Raw genomic sequence first — 19,725 nt, 5'->3', positions numbered from 1 at the left:
TTTTTCCCCTTGTTCACTTACTGACCAGATAAGAGTTGTTCTTGATCTGAGGTGTGATCCTGCACCTTCAGAAACAGACTAGCAAGGGCTTTGTCATCTTCTTTAAGGAAAAAACAAACAAACCTCTTGGATTGCGTTGCCCATCTGCCAGTCACACAGTCATCCAGAAGGGGAGGGGAGCATAGCAGAGTGTTTGGGATGTCTTAGTGGGTCAAGCCTACAAAATAAACAATCTCTTCTGCTCACAATCCTTTGTCATTTAACTGTATGGTCATGCTTAATTTAAAAAGTAAGATGGGCAATGCAATCTACCTGTAAAGACAGACAGGAAGATGAAGAAAGCATTTTCATAAATAGCTTAGCTGTCCCTGCACAAGAAAGTCACTTGACTGTAAGTGAAACTTTTGTGCATTTAACCCTGCCACAAAAACACCTGTATCTCTATTTTCAGATGAGAGATAGGGTCACTTAAACAGTCTTTTACTGGTCAAATATACATATGTATTAATTGCTTACTGAGTTTTTACTTAGTTGACTTACTGCTTTTCTATCCAATGGTAATGCTCGCAGGCACATTTTTATCTTAGATTTGATCAATCATGTATGATATCATTCAGAGAAAGACTGAAGATTGCTGCTTACTGGTTTAATGTCCTTGATTTTTCTGTACTTAACGTTTCATGAAGAGGGTGCCTGGGTGGCTCAGGTCATGATCCCAGGATCCTGGGATCGAACCCTGCATCTTTGGGCTTCCTGCTCAGCAGGGAGCCTGCTTCTCTCACTCTTTCTCTCTCTCTCCTTCTGCCCCTCCCCACTGCTGATTCTCTCTCTCTCAAATAAATAAATAAAAATCTCTAAAAAAAAAAAAAAGAAGGTTTCATGAAGATTAAGATCCATTTCAATATTGATCATTCCTGATACCTAGTAGTAAGATCGATGCTTTTTTTTTTTTATGGTAAGTATCAAAGTAATACGTATAAATGTGTGTTTAATGAATGAAAAAGACAAAAAGTTGATGAGATGGATAATTTATTTTAAATAATAATTATATTATTAACTCCAGTAGATGAGATATTTCCTTTTTAAAGAGAAAATGTTATTCCTAGGGAGAAAAACAGGAATTTCATTTTTGAAGTATATACTTCTAGCTTTGAAAGTTATCTTATATTTGAGGAACTTGTCTTTGATTACCCTTGATACATAGCTTTTGCACTTTCATTTAATTCTTTGCCTGCATTTTTCAACCTCACACCACATTTCCTCTGTATTCTTTTACTTTCTCCAAAAGAATGTGAATTTTAGCTCCAGCTGAAAATTTACCAAAGATTCTAAGAACAGACATGATAGACATTTCTATCAACAAATACAGAGCCTCTTAGTTTAGATGGAAAAAATATTATTCATTTGCCTTCATATGCATATGGATGTTTTAAATTTAATGTGAATAGCTTAAAGACATTTTATATGGCATTATTCATGGTGGAATTTCTTGTCATGAGAAAGAAACAATTAATAAAAAAAGGCAATTATTTTCAGCAAAGAGGAAGATTTAATGAAACATTTATATATGGTAGTACAGTCACCATATGCAAAACAGCATAAAGATTCATTTTAATATAAAGATATTAAAAAGTTTTCATTTTTAAAAGCAATTTCATGGTATATTTTATTTAATGCCCATTCTTTATTACTTTCAGTTGAAAAAATATTATCCTCATGAACATTTTTATCAGTCTTATGCAACGAGACAGATTACTACTTTTTTTTATACTGAGAAAAGCTCTGAAATTAGAAAAATTAAAGTTTTCTTTAGGGCTTCATTTTTAGTCTTTATTTTCCCAAAGGATTATGAAGTCTTCCATCCTACTAGATCATCTTATTCAAGTCAGACATAACATCATGTGCTGTAGTTATTTTGGATAACATTGGTAACTGTTCTTAGCATTCAGAAGACCATGAAAATACTGGGAAAGCCTCAAAGTTGAATAGTTTATAGTTAATAACCAGTAGGTCCACCAGACTCAGGATGATAAATCTTCATAATATTCAAAAATGATTTAAGAAGTTTTCCTTCAATTTTTCTGTGTGTGTATAGTTGTGTAGCTAAGTTATTACCAATCAGTTGCATCTAGAAAATACACATACATAGACACACATAACACACAACTCTGTCTCTCTCTCTGTATACACACACACACCCACACCCATAATGATGAAAATAAGTCCTTCACTGTAGCAATTTTATCATGTAATTTTAATAAACCTACATCAAAAATAAGATGTGAACAAAGTCAAATTTAGAAGTAAATAGAATGTTTAATAGACATGTATTTAAAAAGGCATCTATGTAAAGGACTAAAGAACTGAAGTATCAAATAACAAGTTAAGACTTAAACCTTTAAATGTTCATTTACCAGAATTACTTTGTAAACTTTACAATTATTTCAAATCTTAAAAAGGAGAGCATTCGCATTTCTGCAAAACAATTAAAATTATCCTACTTTAAAAGGTTTTTGCTCTATAATAGTATAATGGCATTACTGCTGATAGCATTAGTTCCATTAATGCAGGAATTAATAATATGCTGGTACCTGGCTCAGGTCTTACATACATAGTTCAAGATATTTGCATAGCATTTAACAGGTTGTGATGACTATGCTGTAGCTATATAAGCCTGAAAAATAAAATCCATTCAGAATGCCTTAAGATAATTATTTTCATTCAGAATTATATAAACTTGAGTATTCTGTCTATGCAGACTTCTGTTCTTTAGCTCTTAGATATTTTTGATTCCTTCAAATTATACTCTATAAAATAGATTTGATGCTACACTAGGTGAATTTGTGTATTACAAGATTACTAGAGGTTGATCTTCCATTATTTCAGTTACATACAATCTGATACAATAAACTTACTCACTGAGAGCAAAACGAATTATGCTCTCACTTATGAGAAAACCATGCTCCAACACACAGTTGCTATTCAAATAAATTCATTCACGCCTACATGTTATTAGGTACTAAATTACCTTTAAAATAATTCAGTAATTTAAAAAGTAGAAGGTTTTTATTAAGGGATTTTTAGAGCAAAAGAAGAAATGTAATTTTAGCACAGGCAACCATTTCTAACATGAATTCGCTGATCTAGAAAATTACTTTAATGCACATATCAATATACAAGCCAGTTGCTTATATTTCAGCAATTTAAAAAAATCTATGTATTCATTTTTTGTGTGTAATGAAAATATATAAGTAATTTTCATAGCAAAACCATAATTTTGACTTTATTACTGTTATTCCAGGGAAATGAAGTTTTAATTGATAAGTTTTTATTTAATTAATTAAAATTAATAACAAGTACAAAATGGGAAAGCATAATTCATCCTAGGTTTAGTGTAATCTTTCTGTATTGAGAAAATTAAATGTATTGATAGAAAAATGCATCTTTAACTTGTTTATGATAAAAGAGACCTGGTAGCACTTAATTTAAGATTTGAAAAAAAGGACATGCATCTTAAGAAGAATATGAAAGAAAGAGAATATTATTTTATTAAATACCACTACTTAGATGTCTCAAATTCATGTACATTACTGAACTCAAATCATTTTCATTTTTAATATCATTTTAAAACTCCATGCCTGTTATAATGTTTGGCATACAGTGGACATTGAATAAATTGTTTCTGGGTGGATAGCTGAATAGAAAATTATTTAATATGAGATCTAGTTTGAAATTCCTATCTTGCCATTTCCTAGCTATTTACTTTAAAACTTATGACTTACCATTATTTATGCTATTGATGACAGTAATATACATCTTGAAGTTATTTCTGCTCTTTACTTAGAGGGGACTATATTTTTGTGCATCAGGGAAATGTAATATTTCAACATAAGTGGTAAGGCATTTTTAACATTTTTTTAATTTCTAATACTTTACATAAATAAACGCCCAAGGATGATTGTTTTTACTTCCCAATTATGTTGATTATATCTATTTACTCAAAGATTCCCATGTTGAAAGATAAATATGAATCCCATATAACTTTTGTTATATGCTAAGTATTTGAAAAACAGGGTATATCTTTTGTATGCCTGAAACTTCTGCTAAATAATATGACTTGATTTGATATGGTCTTTGAATCACAATTTAATTCACTCCTGTTTATTTGTTCCTCTAGTATAAATCAGGTTATACATTATTTATTCATGTTTCCTTTTAAACCATCTCAGATTCATTGCTTATTATATTTCCAAAGTGTACATAAATATGCATATATTTCTTTCTCTAACTTTCATCTATTTATGCAAATTTTTCATTTTATATTTCAGCATTATCATTTTCATAAATAAATTCCTTATGACATTCTTCTCATGACATTCTAATGTATCTAGTTGCGTGGAGCTTATTTGCTGTATTTTAAACTCAAGTTTTCATGCTTGGTTCTTCTTTCACCTTTCCCCATATTTCTTTGCTCTTCTTTTTTTGTCTTACCCTTCTATTCCAATATTCCTGATTTAAAATAAAATTTCATTTACAGAAAGTTTTCCCACAATTTACATCACTCAATACAAATGTATAAAATCAGTGCTCAGTAAGAACCTTACCTTAGGGGTGCCTGGGTGGCTCAGTTGTTAAGTGTCTGCCTTTGGCTCAGGGCGTGATCCCAGAGTCCTGGGGTCGAGCCCCGCATCAGACTCCCTGCTCTGCTGGGAGCCTGCTTCTTCCTCTCCCACTACCCCTGCCTGTGTTCCCTCTCTCGTTGGCTGTTTCTCTCTCTCTGTTAAATAAATAAAAATCTAAAAAAAAAAAAAAAAAAAAAAAAAAGAACCTTACCTTAAATTGGCAAACTTACAGCCAAACCAATTTATAGAATACTTTTTCAAGTGTCCCAATTTAGAGCAGCAATAGAAGCTAGTCAGGACCACACAGAAATGACAAATAAACTTCAGGAAGCAAACTTTAAAAATCAAAGTGGGTGAACTCACTATTGTTACATTGCATGTCATATGCATTTGGCAAGGTATGCATAGGTACGAGTTCTATCCTCTTCAACACCTCAGCCAGGGAACAGTAGGAAAATTCTTTTGATTTCTGTATGAAGGCAAGGGAAGGTGATCTAGTCTATCCATTTGGACAGGACCTAATTTGGCTAGCGTAACTCTAGCAAGAGAAAAACTTTTGGAAATGTTTAGGGGGAAGAAGATGATGAGAATCGATTGTTAATGTGTTTTTATTATTTGGTGGTTAAAAATGCACTTATTGAAAAGCATTATTTAGAAGGGTACCATTTCTATTTCCTGTTGAAGGAATATTTCAGCATCAACATGTATACATACACAGTTCTAAATAAAAATAATTGTTTTATTATTACTATAACTCATATGGTTTTTATATATATGATGTCACTTACCTCCTATTGTTTTTCCAACTTGTCACTCTACTTGTTTAGCCTCATTGCTTAGCCTCAGGTTCCCTTTCTCCTAAAGTTGCTTTGGTTCATTTTTACTTGTCCATTTAACTATCTCTCTCCATCTGAGCAGAAACTTTTGCATGCCATTCTAAGGACACTGTTGTCATACGCTTTGTTTGCATTGTGTAATACACAAATAAATTCCTCTTGCCAAATGCATATGATAGTGCATGCTTTCCTTCAGCACAAGAGGACTTATGACTTGATTAGATTTAATTACTGTTAAATCTAAGATGGAATTTTGCTCTAAACCATTGTCCACTTATACGATTGTGAATATAATAGGGAGATTCTAAGTATTTCATGACCACAGGTTTGTATGGGTCATATTTTTGGTCAAAGGAGAATGTGTGTGTTTATATAACTTGATGTTTTTTTGCAGTCAATGTTTCCTTTTAAACATAAAATTTATCTTTAGATGACTTCATATTTGTAAAGCACCTCTCAGAAACAATCATACCATGCCTAAATTCTCCCTTGTTCAACCTGGGCATCTTTTTTTTATTATTCTCTATATGCTACACACCTGTAGATCATGTGTTCTTATGATATGTGTAAAGAAAATTGGACAGATGTACATTTGTGATGATTATGTCAATGAGAAACTGCATTTATTTCCTTATGTTTTCTATTAGATTTGCTTTGATTGTTTATTTTAAGAACAGAAGTAAATAGTACAAGAGGTAGGTTAACAACGATTATACCGGTGAAGATGCAAGAAGACTAAGAAATGTCTGGTGGGCTAGTAGCATTTTTATCAACGTACCATAAAGAAAAAAAAAGAAATATTTCTTGGGCTTCCACAGCACTTAAAAATGAATAGTATTTTCAAAATAAAGGTCAAGACTATATAAGAGAAATCTGCAACATGAGGCTAGGTATACTCTTATTTACCTTTATAATATATTTTTATTTTCATTTAAGTTTTGTTAATATTGCCATTAGGGAAAAAAAAAGTGTGCATATCAGGCCAACACATTTATTCAAAAAAGACTATGCTGGCCAACACATAACAATAACTGCTGATCTAAAAATAGGCACCTCTTTTGAGGTGCCTTTCCTGAAGTGGGAAAATACTGGTACTGGTTATTCTTATTCTTCTCAATCTGCCTGGTGGATCAAAGCAGACATTTATGAAATAATTATCCATAGAACAGACAGAAGTCATCTGAGTCAGAATGAAGATTATACAGAATAATTGACAAGTTGTATAAAGAAGTAAATAACAAAACAACAAAATCTCCCTCAAATTCTGTATTCTCTCTTCAATCTCTTTTGTTAATCTCATTGTCAAGTTTTTTCAAAAGTGTTCATTAGACTTAATATCTTCATTTTATCACTCTCATTTTCTAAAGCATTGCATTCTGCTTTCTCCTTTGATATTTTTAAATTAATCTTTTCATGGCAAAGCCCCTAAGGCATATTGGTGGTCACTCCCAATAGACATGACTCTGATCTTTTATAAACTTGGTTTTCCTGCAATATTTGAATTATGAAAATCTCTCATTCTTAATTTTTCCCTGCCTTTGGATGTACCACTCTCTCTTCAGTAATCAACTATTTTAGTCTCCTCATCCAATAGCTGCTGTTTTTTTCGTGTTACCCTACATCTGTTTGCTTGGGTAGTTGCTTTCTACATTGAATCTGGGCTTGACCCTGTGACTAATTTTGGCCAATGGGACAATAACAAACTTGAAACAAGAAAAGACTTGAAAAATGCTTGTTCATTGGGCTGTACTCTTGGGAGCTAGGAGGCATGATATCAAGCCCAGTCACCACCTGTCATCCCAGATGACACCAGCCTATCCCCAGAAGCAGAGCCCCCAAAAGCAGATGACTGGTAATTGGCCATAGATATATTAGGGAGCACAGCCAAGATTATAAGAACTGCGAGTGAAGCCCACTACAAATTGACACTTCACAGAGCTGTGTATTCCCAAATGATGGTTAATGTATGGCGCGGCTTTGGGTGGTTTGCTAAAATGAAAAAAATTAACAAATTTACTACTTTTCTTTTTGTGCCTAGATCTTAATTAGTGACACAACTATCTATTCTGTCATCTGTCTGGAAAACCAAAGTCTTTTTCAAATGTCTTCTTTCCATTCTGTCTTTCATCAGTTGATCCTTAATTCTTGCTGGTTTTTTTTAATCTTGCTGTTATTTAAACCTCAAATTATTTTAATACTGAAATAATTGAATGTTTTATAAAATTAATATATATTTTTGATTACTTGATATATGCTAGAATTATTAAGGCAGTAACTAGAAGTACAATGATTTGTTCATTTTGGAATATGGACTTAAGTGCCTCTCTCCACCCTTAGGTTCTATATTCCATATCTCTTTCATAACACACAATATTTTGATTGTCTTATATGGTGTAGGTATGGGCCTATTGTTGATTCTTTAATTTTATGTTATTTCATTAATCCTGAGCCTTCTGAAAGGTTTTTAAAGTCGTCTTTCTCAAAAATAGTATAGAGAATGAAAAGATAGTCTATTTATTGAGGCTTTTTTTCATTTATAAAAACGAAGAATTGTGTCTCTGGTTGTTTCACTAAGATGTAAAATCTCCATCATCTTGATTCCTTGTTTAACCAAAGACTGTTTGCACAGCTTGCAAAGAATACTTTTGTAGGCAATTAAATCTCTACAGTGCCTCTGCCTCATGGCTATGTTTGCCAGCTTTCTGGACCAGAATTTCTATTCTCACTTACAAAGCTAAGTAATACCCACAAAATCCTTGAAGGAATTTAAAATGACGTTTCTGACAATTAGAGTACAAGGGGGAAAACTCTTAAACATTTGGCATTGGATAGTTATATGAGTGAGTGTCTTTTCTTATTATACCTATCATAAGTGCTATGCACAGGAAACGTTTTAAAATATGTTGCCAATATTTCTTAGCTACTTATACCTTGCTACTTCACTCAGAAAGACATGCTCTTTCTAAAGTAATCATGGAAACAAATGAAACAAGTCTTCTGTCAAGCACCCAGTCAACATAGCTTTGTGAGTGGATTGAGTATATCATAGGGCATTGTCAATGTTGACCTGAATGAAACGACTCCTATCAAGTATTATAGTATGTGGTATGCTTCTACACTTTGTTATTTCTTTTCATTTGCATTAATGCGTCTTACTCATAGTAGGTGTTCAATAAATAATGTTAGAATAAGTAAAAATTAACAAACAGTAAGTTATTTCTCTATTCAGATTTCTTTCCTAACTTTTTTATTCCTGTGTCAGCAGGAAATATATCCTGTTATGCTATAATAAAGGGGGAAATACATAGTTTTGGAGTCTAAGAAACATACGCCACCTCTTAAAAACTTTCCCTTTAAATTGATGTGTTGGTTAGAGGAGAAAACTTATATATAGAGGCGAGAGAGAATTCTAAAATACAGAATTTGAATATAGGTGATAAAAATCTAAATCTTGGGGCGCCGGGGTGGCACAGTCATTAAGCATCTGCCTTCGGCTCAGGGCGTGATCCCGGTGCTCTAGGATTGAGCCCCACATCGGGCTCCTCTGCTAGGAGCCTGCTTCTTTCTCTCCCACTCCCCCTGCTTGTGTTCCCTCTCTCCCTGGCTGTCTCTCTCTATCAAATAAATAAATAAAATCTTTAAAAAAAAATCTAAATCTTATAAAACTGATGGGCACTTTGCTGGGTCAGTGTGAGTGAGGACGGGCAGATGGAGAGACAGATATGGGACAGCTACATCAATTTAATCATATTGCGTTCTTGAGAATATATATTTAAAATTCAGCTATATAAGAATGATATGCTATAAAAAGTGCTAAGACTAAGCCTTTGTTTTTTCCTTGGAAATTTTTATCAAAATTGAGCCTGCTATTGCTACTTTTTTAACATGACGTCAACAAAATGTAAATTAAGTTTAGTAATCTGCAAGTTGATAATGAGATAGTTTTTCCATTCATATAAGAAAAACATTATTAGAAATAAACAAGTGTCCTACTTTTTATATTCAGATTCTCTCTTTTTTTTTTTTCCTGGTTTATATCTTAAAACAACTAGCATATTCAAGGATTAGATCTATGTGTTTGGACAAATGCTGTTGTATTATGTTATAAACAGAAGCGTTTATAGGGATTTGGTTAAATGAAGTAGCAAATGCACAAAAATAAGCCATTAAAAATGGCTTAATACTCAATTCAAACCACTGATGACCACTATTTATGGATAAGAGCATACCCTATTTTCTCACCAACACTTCTGCTTTCTATTTGGCATGCATCCAAATTTCTGCTGTGTTAACATTTGCTCCTGGGAGGAGATGAAGGAAAAAAGGTCCATAAGGTTTCCACTGGCCCAGATAGTAGAAACATCTGCTGGATTCATGAGCAGCTTGCTGGCCCAAGTCAGCAGGGAGAGTTGATGCTTATCAACCTTGCCATATGAGTCAATATTTCCTGTGCCCTGGGGCTACACAAGCTTAATCAAGAAAAAATAAGGAAGCGCATTACATGTCAAAATTCCCTCATTAAATAAGCATTATATATTTTTAAAGTAACTATCATGGCATTATAAATTATGAATTTAGTACTAATGAAATTCGAATTGTAACAAATAGCAGATTTTATTGAATTTTATCATTCATTATTCAATTTTGAGTAATGATGGATTCCATGCATTTAGAACTTTGCTTACAGAGATTTGACCCTTAAATGTGAAGAGTTTGTTGTTCTTGCTGAGAAAAAGTTTGTCAAAAAATTATGTACCACATTTTTTTTTCATAGTCATCTTTGTAGGTACCTTTAAATTAGCTGGTCAATTATTTAAATGTGAGATTTGGGATTAGAGTCCTGAACATAAATTTAATGAATAATTACTAAATATAATTATTGATTTTTAACACACACATTTGCTATTTCAGAAATAGTTGTATTCAGAAGTGTATACTTATTGCCATGTTATTGCCAATACCCTATACACTTGCAATTTTTGTTTTGTTTTGTTTTTACAGTTGCTCTCTGGGTCTGTGGCTTATCCTATCAGTGCCCTAAATTTGAAAAATCTGTACCTTCCAAGGATTTGTTAAAATTTTCGCAAAATACAGCAATGGATGGATATCTAAATTTAAGCAATGAGACGTATCAGCTGTTACTAATAATATGCATATATTATAAAAATATATATATTTTTATATATATTTTTATTTATATATTATATACATATAATATATTTATATATTATATATAGAGAAAAATACATCTTATATTTATCTATCTATATTTATCTATGTATCTAACATAGCATACATCTTTGGTTTCAGATCTGTCAAAGCATATAAGACTAGGAATTTGAAATGAAAATCAGTTGTTGCACTAATTATATGTAGAATTCATGAAATTTGGCAGTCTGTTTAGTTTCAGTCTGGTCTGGAAAGGAAATAGGACAAATAGAAACAGTTTTGAGCATGAATAATGTGATTACTCTATTCTTATTGGACGAGCATTTACCTCAGCAGATAGACTATGCAGAAAGTATCCTTTTTGTTAATCTGATACTCTGGTTGCCTGCCCACTTTACTAGAGCAGTAGCACAATTCTTGGTTTCATGTATATGATAATATCCATGAGACACAACAGGCTTTATCCAACATCAAATGTATCCAAAGGTCACAAGACAAGTGATACAACAAGGATGTCAAGAACTCGCAGAAGCTCAGTGACACTGAAATGCTTCAGAGTGTGCACAGTTACTCCTTATCCAAGACTCGACTGCGCCGATTTAGGTACCACACCTCAGGGAGAAGACTCCAGTTCTGGAGTCTATTCAGTTTTTTTGCTTTTTTATTTTTTTTAAGATTTTATTTATTTACTTGAGAGAGAGAGTGAAAGAGAACAAGCAGGGGGAGCGGCAGAGGGAGAGGGAGAAGCAGGCTCCCTGCTGGCAGGGAGCCCAACTCTGGTCTTGATCCCAGGACCCCACCAGGATCATGACCTGAGCAGAACGCTTAACCCACTGAGCCAGTCAGGAGCCCCTGAGTTTTGATGCCTTTGTAGGCACGCAGCCTTCACAAGATTATGTCACCAGTTACCATTCTCTGGTACAACGTCATTCAGTCAATCCTCATTTATTATTCAGTAAATATTCCCAACAATGAAATGTAGATGCTTAGTCTAGTGCACGGCCACCTCCCCAGTTCTCCTTTATTTTGAATCCAGTATACACCTATGAACTCCTTGAACTGCAAAGATGATTCAACCAGAGTCAACTTTTTAGGAAAGACCAAGAACCAGCTGTTAACCCTTTCTTTCCAATATTGTAGTGAAGAGATCACTGGTGTTGCTACCAATACTTTTTTTTCAGTTATCATTTTGCATCCATCTCTCCAGAACATGTGTTCTTAAAATTTCAGGAATCAGTTGAGATATTTTCAATTCCATCTCTATTTTATTGAAGTTTAATTTTAATAATTTCCATTTGAAACATTCCAATTCATTATAATTTTCTATTAACAGATTAAAAATGTAGTAACCCCAAAAAGGGATATGAGAAGATGGCATTAATTCTTTTTCTGCTTCATCAGAAGTAGAATTCTTTGAGCCGACTTATTTGTACATATCTATACAAAGTATCAAGTTTCATTTTAATATTTTCCCACAGCAGTTTCCACTTGCTCTCATAGGGCAGTGTTTCCCCTAGATCTAATGTGGCACTACAAAGGATCTGAACATCAAAGCATGTAAACATGGACAAGATGGGTGAAATCAACATTAATGAAATCTTTGTGCATTCAGAAATGATCAAACAGTGAAAAACACATCCTATTAACCACTGTGTTATTACATTTTTTTTTCGAAAGAGAGCTTGTTCCTTAGGGAATAGTCCAAGTTGATTTATATGTTGCCACATATTGATCAACACTTACATAATTCAGGTGGTGTCATTTTGAACACGTTTCATGTGTTCAAAAATATGTACCCATTATGTCCATAGTGATATCGTATGCCTGTTAGAGAATGAAGTGTAACATGTATTTCTGCCTCTGCTAACAAGAATTTTCTACATGTCTTGGGTTCACATACTAATAGTTTCCTTGAGCATAAAAATGCTGTTATTAGAACAGAAAATACTCATTTCTATTATATCAATCAAAGAAAGAATTGTTTTATAAAGTTTTAAAAGACACTCTCATACAGGAGAAAATTTCAAATATTTTATGACCTCACTTTGCAGTCCTTTGGGAACTCATTATTTATTTGAAAGCATGGTGTTGTTATCCATTCAGGGAAATATATCTTTGAAAAAGAACACTGTTTTAAAAATAATGTGTACATCCTTAGATCATTTACCAGCAATACTTTCCTTTCTCCCAGATATTACTGCAGCTTCTAAAACAAGCAATAAAACAGAAATTCTCCATTATTAATAACAAGGCACTTCCCAAAGCAATGGCATTTCAGAGTGGAAGTAAGGAATAAATTGTCTCTCAAGGAGTAGGGGGATATGGGAAATATGGGTAACAATTCTGTTTTGGTACAAACTCAAGTCAGTGAAAATGGGTCACCATTTACTAGATTATTTACAATGTAAAATTTTTAAAAGTACCAAATTTAGTTACCTTTATAAATTATCCCATGATTTAATGAATTATTTGATATTTTCTCAATAAGGTTCTTGTTATAAACACTATTTTTACAGTGATTCATTTCTAAGATTAAAAATCCTTGCGTTAAGCATAATGATTAATTAGCAGAAAAACCATGTCTTCCAGACATGTATATTGAGTCGCTTCCCTCAGTGGCTTGCCATTGTTAGAATAAATGCAAGCTCCTTATTAAGACATAAAAAGCCCTGAATGATCTGGCCTTGACTTTCTATCCTCCCTTGTGTTGGAGCCATTGATCTGTTGCTTTTCATGCACCAGACTCAATGGTTGTTTTTTTTTTTTTTTTCTTTTTTTTTTTCAGTTCCTTTAATAGTCAACCTCTTTCCTGCCTCTTGCTTAGAATCTTTTACTCAGGTAACTTACTTTTGTGAATACTGGCCACCCTTCTCCAACATTTGTGTCCTTTGGCAACTTTTAAATGGCTGGGTCTTTCTCCCCATTTAGGTTTCAGCTGAAATGTCACAACCTTCTTAGCCAGGCTTTCCTGTATAAATTTGTGTTTTCTTGTTATCTCTAGGCTGTAAGTTCTAAAGGTAAAACTGCATCATTTCTAGCTTGTTCACGGTTGTATCTCTAGCACCTACAACTTGAAGCACCTTCTCAGCACAAAGAATGTATTCTTTGAGTAAATGAATCTCATGAATTATATTTTACAGGCAAAATCCACTACAAACGTGAAGATAATTTTCAGGGAACCTTAATGTTATATACATTTATGTGTGTATTTCATATGCCTAATATGAGCTGATTGTACATTATTGGCTCTGTGTTTGATACCATATTTTTCTTAGATATATCTTGTATCTATGACATCTCAAAATTTCTTATTACATCCCTTAATCCAAAGAGTTATAATTCAAATAGAAATCTCTGTTGCTCTTTTATGTGAACATCTTTATTTAATGTTCCAATGCAATTATTTAAATTTTCTGAAGAGAATAAAATATGAAAAGAACATTAATGTATAGACAACTTGGCTAATAGTCAATATAATTTTATGCTTGCTGAGTATGCAAATATGTGGTACAATCCAAAAGAAAGATGTTATCAATATACCTCCTACAACTAAGTGAAATCACTAATTAGCAACAATATATTAGGCAACAATTAATTTGATTTGGTATATATATATATTTTTTCATTTGGAATCAGGGAGTACCAGCATAAAAACCAGACTGAAGTCCTAATTGTCTTCTCGATTTATACCTTTCCTTACTATGTTTACCTTATTTTGATGGCTACATTTTATATTTTTTAATCAATTGTTTATTTGAAGTTGGGATTTAATAATGCTTGCTTTATTTTCTTGCATTTTTTTCATTTAATTTGCTCCTAGAAATGTTATTAGGAATTTCAGTTTTCCTTGAGGTTATTAAATATTCTAAAATGTATTACAATTCAACTTTATGTGTTACTTTCTTTATATATATGGACATTCTAAGACCTACAGGGTGACATGGAAAAATAGGTATCATTTTCCCCCTTCTTACGTGTCATCCTTTCACAGGGGCTGTGCTAATCTTCTCTATATCATTCCAATTTTAGCATATGTGCTGTTGAAGTGAGCACTTTTCCCCCTTTTTAGTCTCAGGTTGAAGTTTTCCAGAGGAACTTCAATTTTAAACAGTTATGTCCCACCCAGTGCAAATTTTTTTTTTTTTTTGCTTCCCGAAGATTGATTATTGTACATTCAGCACTATATTCCTCACCCTGTCTTCAGAAGAGTCCTACCATCTGTGTGTTCTTTTCCAGAATATTTCCTCCAGGTTGACATCTCAATTTAGAATTTAGTTACGTGATTGAGCTTCACTGTGAACCAGACTGTGATTGTGGTCATAAATTTCTTTTCTCTGGAAGGCTGCCTCTCAAATGTTCATCAGTTAGCAAGTAAAGCTAGTCAGTTCTGTCTAGGTCTTGCTCATTCACCCTGAAAGCAGTATTCTAGAAAGATAAAATGAATTTATACACACATGTTAAGTAGATGTTAGCCTTTTTGAAGTTATAAAAATAATTTTAAAATTCTCTTATTCTTTTATAATGCTTTGTGAGACATATAGTTTCCTTTTCATTTTAAAATTATTTCCTTTGCTTTTTATTTTTCCACATTATAATACTTGAAGATCTATATAATAGGAAGAGAAACAGTTTTATGACTATGAATGTGAACAATTCATCAAGTTCATTTTTTTCTTGAATAACTATACATGCCCATTCAATAAATTATTGTTTGAATTTTTGAGAAGATTCAAAACATTTTAGAATAAATTAAATATAGATAAATTAATGAAAGCAAATATATTTTAATGTTATTTCAAACATTTATTTCAGGGGCGCCTGGGTGGCGCAGTCATTAAGCGTCTGCCTTCGGCTCAGGGTGTGATCCCGGCGTTATGGGATCGAGCCCCACATCAGGCTCTTCTGCTATGAGCCTGCTTCTTCCTCTCGCACTCCCCCTGCCTGTGTTCCCTCTCTCGCTAGCTGTCTCTATCTCTGTCAAATAAATAAATAAAATCTTAAAAAAAAAAATTATTTCAGCTTCAAAGCTAGATATATTTCTATTTAATCTAGTCTGAGTCCATGATATTTTAATAACTCTTTGTTTATTATGCATTTTCACCGAATAATAGGCAGAAAAACAAGCAAAGAATGAAAACAACTGGTTTTGTACAAATACATGTTTTTAAAATATTGGGCATTCTTTTAAAATTCAGATAATGTTTTAAAACATAGTGAAGCAATACAACCACTAGGCAAGAATGTAAAACTGTCATGAAACAGCTATTCCTAGGATTTTATAAATATTCTCTGAAACTTAGAATTTTATAAATTAAGGAAAATATAAATTTTGTGATATGGCTGAGTAATATAAAATTAATGGATGAAATTGGAGAAATCTACCTTAGGTAGAAAGAAAAACTGCTGGGAATATCTATAATACAGAAGGCTGAGGTTTACAATCTCACAAAAACATTTTTGAAATGTCGGGGCAGGTGCTGATGTAATATTTCATTTACATTACCGGTTTCTTCAGGGTGATCCCTGATCCTGATAATCAAGAATTGACTCTAATTATAAATCCTATCAGAGACACAGCAAAAGGTAACTAGTTTTGATATGATGTTGTGTAGTTAACTGGGTCACCTACTCACAGTTACTGTGTAGGTTAATTGGAAACAACCCAATGGCAATCCCATTGGTTTCCTGGTCTGCTATGAGTGTCCAGGAAAACCTACTATCACATTCTGGAAAAGGGAAAGAGAGGTGAAATTTCTACAGGAGAATTATGATTCTCTGGGTCAGGAGCTGTGGGAGCCACTGTAAATCTGAAAGAGCCTTTTGTCAAGGATCAGAAGCCAACAAAGGCCCTGGGCCAAGCTTTGAGTACACAGAGATTCTGCTCCAGGAGTTGGGAGCAGAATGGGTGGCTCACAATGGCCATAGTGAACACCAGGATCTGGTCTATGGGATTGTAACTGCTGAAGCTGCCAGTTTGGCACTGTTATATTCTGATATCAGGAGGAGAAAGCCCTTCCAACCTTCCTGGCCTTGCAAGACCCATTGCCCGCCAGCTTTGTTTCTTCCCTGCCTTGGTCTGGCAGTTGCAATGGAACACAGGTCTCCAAGTGCTTCCTGTCTCTATGGAAACTGGCAAGCAGCACCAGACTGATGGCCATGCTCCATAGTGGCTGGGCAGAGGGGTGGCACAGAAGGTGGATACCAGGTGTTATACTCTATAAGACAAGCTGAATCCTGAAAGGATGGAGTCAAAGAAAAATAAATTGTATGTGGTCGCTTAGGAAAACAGAATACTTAAAGTTGTTCAGACAAACCTAAAAGCTAGAATGAAATCATGGGAACATTGCTAGAGAATTCCAAATATTTGAAAGAACAGAGGGACATTCCAGGAGTGAAAACATTTTGCACTTAGTTATCAGTCTTAATTTTTCCTCCAATTTCCTTTCTCACATGATAGAGCATTTATTGCACTTCTCTTGAGAATTTAAGCTTGCATTAATAGCATTTGTGCTTTTCAATCCAATAGGCTTTAGTATGCAATATGTGTTTCAGTACACACAACTACTGAGCCACAACTTTCACATTAGAAGGTTATTTGTTTAGAATGCCTTCAGTAATTTGGTGGAAGTAATAGCATGCTGTGTGTGCATTTAGATATATTTTTAGACTCTAAGCAACAAGAATGATCTTGAACTTTCTAAGATTCAGGTTCTTTGTATAAATCCCAAACCTGTTGATGGAACAGATGAAAAGGAAGGGGGAGGGAGGGAAACACAAGGCTGAGAAGAGTTGATGGGAGGACCTAGAGAATAGGAAGCTCCTTTTGTGTATCATTTAGAAATGAATTGCCTATTTCTGTCTTTTCTTATATTTAAGAACCTGTAACAGTACTGTGTATCTACTGATCCATTTGGCACCTGTGCTTTTCATAACCAAAATATGAGAACTTTAATGAGACCAGTATTTTGCATTTAAAATGGGGTTCTTGAGAGGACACAAAAATATTTAAAAACAAGTGAAAGCATTATGTATGCCACTTGACACAGATTCCAGTAACTCTGTTGAATTAAGTAATTTTGTAGACTTCGTTGACAGTTTTCACTTAGTATAAATATGTTCCCAAAGGAAGAATCAAAGTATGTGGCATTGTTTATCTCATGAGAAGTTTATGCTTTCTTATTGAAAAACTGTATCTTAGATTCTCTTCACATCTTGTTTTTATTTGTTCCCCTTCACTGTTGTTAAATCCAGTTCTTCCTTTGAGAAAGTTGTGCTCATTTTCAGGAAGAAAAATAATGAGGGTCCTCAGTTCCTGTTAAATAGCCCACAGAAGTTGATCATTTACCCTGAAAAACCACTGACTGTAACTCCCTCTCAGATGTGCAAGGACTCGCCCTCTGCCTGTCTGTCTAGATATATCTCAGGTGATTATTGCCCTTAGTAAGTAAGCACTCATGCACAGTGTGCACTGATCCACTGTTGTGGCCCACATTTAATCTTTAGTGCAGGACGAGAGATGGAGAAAACCATCACCTTCACTCATCATCCATTCAGGAGATAGCAAGGCTTGAATGATGCTGTTTTTAGAAGCAGAGGCATGTTTTGGGATCAGTGTTCAAACATGCATTTTTGCCTTTCTGCTCTCTTTCAACAATACTGCTGACTTCAAAGATCTCTCTTTTTGCTGCTTTGCTTATTGCTTCTCTACAGTACTGGCACATCACAGCCTGTCAGCAAGGTCGAGGTGGCCATGATCTTAGAATTTGCTTCTCTATGTACTGTGTGACAGTATGTTGGGTTCTTGGTGGTCAGTCAGTGAGAGCACGCTTGAAATTTGGGAAGCAAGGATGGCTCTTAACTAACTGAGGTCAACAGGAGTCAAGACTCAGTTCAGTTGGTTTTCAATTTGGTAATTCCTGATCCAGACAAGAAAAGGTTTGATCCATTTTTCCCTGAGTATATGAGAAATAGAAACATTGAGGGAATAATGGCAGCTTCTCTGTTTGCTATTTAAAGACAGGGTCAGGAAAGCCATCTTTGCAGACTATTAAATAATTGCTCTTCATTACAGTGTCTTTCACAGCAATAAATTAGCAAATTGTTTCCATATAACTACTGAAACTAGCCTGAATGGTTTTCAGTCCCTGATGCTAGTTAGAAATAAACTTGGCAGCCTAAGGAAACTATCAAGTTCAACAGAGTAGAGGAAAAAAGAGATCGTTTGAAGGACTTTTATTGGAAGAATGATGAATGGGAGGGGAAAAGGACTCCTGGAAAATGATTTGAGGAAAAAGGGGGAAAGGGACTGAAGAGACTCAAAATACAAAGAGAAGAACTTCAAAAATAGAGCTATATTTCATTGGAAAGAGATCATTGGTTTTCAGAAAAAAACCAAAAGCTTCATTTATGCTAAATATGTAGGTAAGAGCCCCAAACAAGAGACATCAAAGGTGGCTTTTCCAGTGGTGTGCTGTAGAAATGATTAACAACTGCCCGTGTGTGAAAAACCACTGACTTGAGCTGTTTGCCAGTCTCCATAGTGAAAAGACTCTCACTGTGGTCCATTTGAAACTAGCAGGGTACATCATTGAGCATAAAGTGAGAAGAGTTACATTCGGTTGACTCTCATGAGCTGGTATGAACCAGCTCTAGTATATTGCAGCTTTTACTTGAATTTCAAATGCTCCTTCACTTATTAAAAATAGATGTAAAAGGTTTAAGTGCATCTTTGAAATGTTTAACTCTAAACTCTATGCTTATTTTATAACAGTTACTCAGAGTTAAGTTCACTTTCTTTTCCAAACAGTTTTTTGGTTAAGCATGTGAGGTATGAAGACAGAGTGGGAGGGCTCAGAACCTGGCTGCTGCACTTCCTAGCTATGTGACTGTGGGCACATTATTTAAGGTCTCTTTGCATCAGTTCCCACATCTTCAAGGTAGAGATGACAAGGTTGGCATGAAAAATAAATCACTGATAAAAGAAATGTGCTTAGAATAGTGCCTAGAATATTGTGAATGCTCAGATAAATTTAACTGTATTTTTCGTATCTTTATCGTTGGCTTAGTGATTGTGGAAGATGAGATAACAGAAAAGGGTA

General features: G+C 33.9%; 1 protein-coding gene and 1 non-coding gene across 3 annotated transcripts in view; one reads left to right on the top strand and one right to left on the bottom strand.

Moving 5' to 3' along the window:
- The window catches only part of CADM2 (cell adhesion molecule 2), a 1,025,914-nt gene that overhangs the window by 758,363 nt on the left and 247,826 nt on the right, over positions 1–19,725 (top strand). The window lies entirely within an intron of this gene.
- Positions 14,572–14,680, bottom strand: LOC123784451 (U6 spliceosomal RNA). The gene has a single exon (XR_006777447.2). It is a non-coding gene; the product is annotated as a U6 spliceosomal RNA (small nuclear RNA).

Source organism: Ursus americanus, chromosome 4 (genome assembly GCF_024610735.1).
Source record: "Ursus americanus isolate L20-20 chromosome 4, mUrsAme1.1.p, whole genome shotgun sequence".
NCBI classification, from domain to species: Eukaryota; Metazoa; Chordata; class Mammalia; order Carnivora; family Ursidae; genus Ursus; species Ursus americanus.
The sequence above is the reverse complement of the archived record's forward strand: the minus strand, read 5'-3'. Positions and strand labels throughout refer to the sequence as shown.